Genomic DNA, 4,607 nt, shown 5'->3' on the forward strand with positions numbered 1-4,607 from the left:
TTAAACAACATTCAATTAGTATTTCATAACTTAAAAAAAATGCAATTTCTGACGGCTAAAGTGACGTTAATATTATTTCGTTGCATTACAAAATATAGGGACATAATTATGCCGATTTAAATTTCATTTCATTTCCATTTCACTTCAATTAAAAATTTAATCATGATTTAACTCTTGTTTCCATTGCAAGCAAGCAATACTTAATTTATGAATCCAACCGAGCGCAATCAGTAAGCATAACAGTCTGTAGCAGCACCATTTTAAGTTTATGTAACGAAATGCGGATGCGCGTTTGCTTCAAAAATACTAATTACATTTCCCTCTTATTTGTTACGCATTCGGTGACACGACAGGCATTGACAATGTGACAGTTGTAATTAACAAAAATTAAATAACAGTAAAAAAATTGAGAATTAAAAAAAAATATTAAAAGAGTTATGGTCGAACAATTCGCTAGATATTTAGCAGCTTAAACGCTTAAAAGACAGCCAACCAAGCAAGGTGGCTATGCAAAAAAGAAATGCTAGAAAACCCCGCTGGGTGTTTAAAGTGCTTGACGCATGCGCCAGAGTGATGGAAGTGACACAAATAAAGAAAGGAAAAAGAAATGTAAGTGTTTCGCTTTCAGCAACAAAGCGCAACAACAAGCATGTAATTGAATGTTGGTAATAAATTAGCTGTGGCTGGTGTCTGGTGTCTGGCGGCACCTGTTGCATACACTCAATGGGCATGCATATTATTTACTTGATTGCATACATATACATATACACATGTTGATTCCGACAACACCCACAAATATCGTATGCTAACTATCACTTAAATGGCATGTTGACTGACTAATTAATTTTTACTGCATTACAAGTACCAAAGTAAGTCCACGTAATATATTTTGCTCAATTATCGGCTTGAATAAATCAATTTAAAAATATGAAACATGCTTCTATAAATTTTAATTAATTAAGGAAATGCTGAATTCCGTGGTAGCACGCTTCTTTATTTATTGCTTGCCAATACCAAGTGAAATTTGTAGTATTGTAACATTTTTTTACATATTAAATTTGTTATATGATAACAATTTTTTTAAATGTTTTTTTGTATTTAAAAATATGTTAAATTTTTTTAAATTAAATTAATTGTGTTTCGTTGTGCGTTGGAGAAATTTTTGAAGCAATAAGTTCCAATATCACTACCAGAGTGTTAATTCTTTCATAAAGCTCTCATATGTAGTACAAGTCCGATTTTTATTGTTTTAATCTATGCATTTTTTTTGTGGCCAATAACGAAAATGTTAGCATACAGAGAACAACATTGGAGTTGTCAGAACAACCCGTACTTATTGCCAACAGTCATGTTTTGTAAGCAAATATTACCGAAATCGTTTACTAGGGTAACTTCCCTATTAGTCGCTAGCAACAGGGAACATTCTCTGTTACTTAGGAATTTTCCATTTCTAGCTATTACCACGGATTCTCTCTAGGGTTGAATTTCAATTGGCCCAAACTAAATCTCTTCTGCAAATCTACATACCAAAATCACCTTCTACCAGACCACTGCAGTGTTTACCAAGCAGAGATCATAGCAATTAAAGAAAACCCCCAGGTGGCTTGAAGTTAGTGAAAGAATATCTTGACTCCATAGTAGATCTTATTTCACGATAATTCTGCAACAGATTTCAGGACATAGTGATATCCTTGGGAACTATAACTAACTGAACTAACCAGAACAGGCAATTAGACTCCAGGAAATAAGGATTTTATATGACTCTGCCTACATGATGTTATTTAATCTAATATTATGAATACAGCAGAGCATCCGTGAAATCGATACCACACTTGTTAAAAAAGTAGGCTTACGTGGGATGAATGGAATATGTGTCACAATTCCAATAATAAGAGTGCTAAAGATTAATGTCTAATTGGTAGACATGCCAATACACTCTAACGTCTATTGTAGAAGCTGTCTGGAAGGAGAAGAGGAGGACATATCTTCTCTAAGAATGTAAGGAAAAGACCATGGGTCGAGGTTTTCCAGACGGCGTCTCGGAGGTTGCACAGATAYAACTTTTTTGCATACCGATGAGCTTTATCAGAAGGATGTGGTGGTTCAAAGAGGAGTCAATCGAGTGAGGACAGTTTAATCTCGATGGTATTGCACCGTTACCACCTTACCTACTTACCTAAATAGTCTATGCTTTTCCATATATATATATTTTTTTAAAGTCTGGTGTTATTAGATTTTTATAATAATCAACTAGCTTGAATATTATAAACGAACACATGACGAACTTATCCAAAGCTTTGTACTTTTCAATTGCCTTAGTAAGCAATAACCAAATTTGAGCAAACCCATAAAGAAAACCCGAACTCAATGGACCCTTATAGTGCAGAAAACAAAAAAGGGAATTCAAAACTGTTGAAAGAAGTAATAATATTATTGTTTAAATTTCTCTAATATTAATTATTATATAGTTTACAAACTCATAGTTGTGTGTTAATTCCGCGAATCTTAAACGTAAAAATTCCTTAATTTTATAATGTGTTCAAGTCAGTTGTAGTTTTTTTACACCCAATCCCGAACAGATAATTGATGGATGGCTTTAGTCACGCTTGATACTTACTCGTTCCTCGCAATATTTACATATTTATTTGTTTCATAATCATCAACATAAACCCAACCGAATTTCACAAAGTCGTTTAACCAAATAAGTCAGTGTAAAATTTCAGCATTTGATGAGTTAGTCCGATAGTTAGGCAAACGGTATGTTACCACACATCTTAATATGGTTCATCATTTAAATATGCATGCAATTCATAGACATATCAGCGAATAGTAAAAGATATTATAAGCGATTAAATTTCATTAAGAAGATTTGTATTTATGATTTATGTACACCTATGACATAAAGAATACATATTTAATACTTAATTGTAAAATAAACAAACATTTTCGTGCAAAAATTTATTTTCATAAAATTTTAAAACCTGACATTTTTGTAATTACAACCGCTTACGAATCTAGTGAATTTAAAAATAATTTTCTCATTTTTTAAGCTTCATGACCTTTGAGCTTAATTTGTTTATTTTCCATTATATTACATCTTTTTTCTGCCTTTTTTATCTCACTAATGGCAAGACGATTGAGCTGCTACCATATCTTACCGTATTTGTAAGCCAGCTTGATAACTACAGCGACCCGCACCATTGTCTTAACTGCTGTGCCACTGGTTTTAAGTGCAAATTTTGCAAGTGATTAATGACCCAAGCTCACCAAATTTTTTTTTTTTTTTTTATTCCCATAAGCAGGCAAGCAATTAAAAATAAATATTTTATAAGTAATTATGTTAACAGCGCTGTAATTTAAATTCAGCCTTGCTTAACCTCATTTAATTTCTAATGTTACGAGTACTACTTCTTCAGCATTTTTGTCCGAACGGCTACAGTAGTGGTTTTCTTCGTGATAGCGCTGATATTTTATTGTTATTAAGAACGTTGTAAAGATAACTACTTCAAAACGATATAACGGACAATCAATTGTCCTAAATTATATACATAGTTTGGGACTAGTGGGAGGACATTGAATTCTTTTCAACCATAAATCAATTTCGCCAGGGAGCTCAGTTGACTTTTGAACCGCCACTGTCTCTGAACCACATGTCGAATCTTCGCTGCTTGAACTACCTTTTCTTTCAAGCCAAGCTCATTACATAAGCAGCACTTGATGTCTGCGTCATGCCATTCGAGAAGCTGTTAGTGCGCAAACAAGCTTATTTACAAAACTGTTTTCTCTCTTGCACCTACAACATAAGCAACATGACGTCTACTAATGACCTGCAATGACGGAAGTTACTGCTTCGCCATGCCTTCTTCTTGTTATGCTTACCAAATTGGGTATTTTTTTGTACTATTATCTGGTATTTTTTCACTAATTTTGTAACTAAGCCTTTGTGCATAAAAGTAAATTTTCATGCAGAATTTGAAGCATGAATGCAACGCATGCAATAGTATAACGGCGGAAACGCCTAAATATACGTTGCCCACCTAGTATAGGTGGTATTCAGTATTTATGCAAAAGAGCTTCTCTAAAATACAATTTGGTCGCAACGGTAGCATAAAGCAACGCTTCTTGCTGCAATGCGCTGTTATCCATATTCATGAGGAAATCAATTTTCCTTAAGTGCCACGCTTTGGTAAACATTCGCTTTTTTTCAGGTACCATTCGATAGTTATGCAATTTTGCAAAGATGAACAAAAAGGCACTTGAAAATGTTACTTAAATTGGTTGGTCTGCTGGTTTTGGATGAGAGAGGAAAATATATTTGCTTGAGCGTATATTGCTTAAGCTTTTAAGCCACACTTTATTACATAAAATTTTAAATAAATTCCCAATTTAGCAATATCGTAAGACTTATTTTGAAATGTGTAAGAGTCTTTATATTTTGAAATAAAAACATACGCCTAAGGCTATGTGCGCAGTGCAGGCGGGGAAAAAGTTATTAACACAAAGACAATTTTTTAGACAAATCTGGAACAAAATCAGATAAAGTTAATATTAAATACTTTTTCATATTTTGCAAATAACTTATACCTATAACTTATTATATTATGTTT

The 4,607-nt window shown here is 33.1% G+C and overlaps 1 protein-coding gene across 2 annotated transcripts in view; it reads left to right on the forward strand.

Moving 5' to 3' along the window:
- The window catches only part of LOC108973741, a 38,590-nt gene that overhangs the window by 27,959 nt on the left and 6,024 nt on the right, over nucleotides 1-4,607 (forward strand). The window lies entirely within an intron of this gene.

This window comes from Bactrocera latifrons, unplaced genomic scaffold (assembly GCF_001853355.1).
Source record: "Bactrocera latifrons isolate USDA-ARS-PBARC rearing strain unplaced genomic scaffold, ASM185335v1 scaffold_5, whole genome shotgun sequence".
Lineage (NCBI taxonomy): Eukaryota > Metazoa > Arthropoda > Insecta > Diptera > Tephritidae > Bactrocera > Bactrocera latifrons.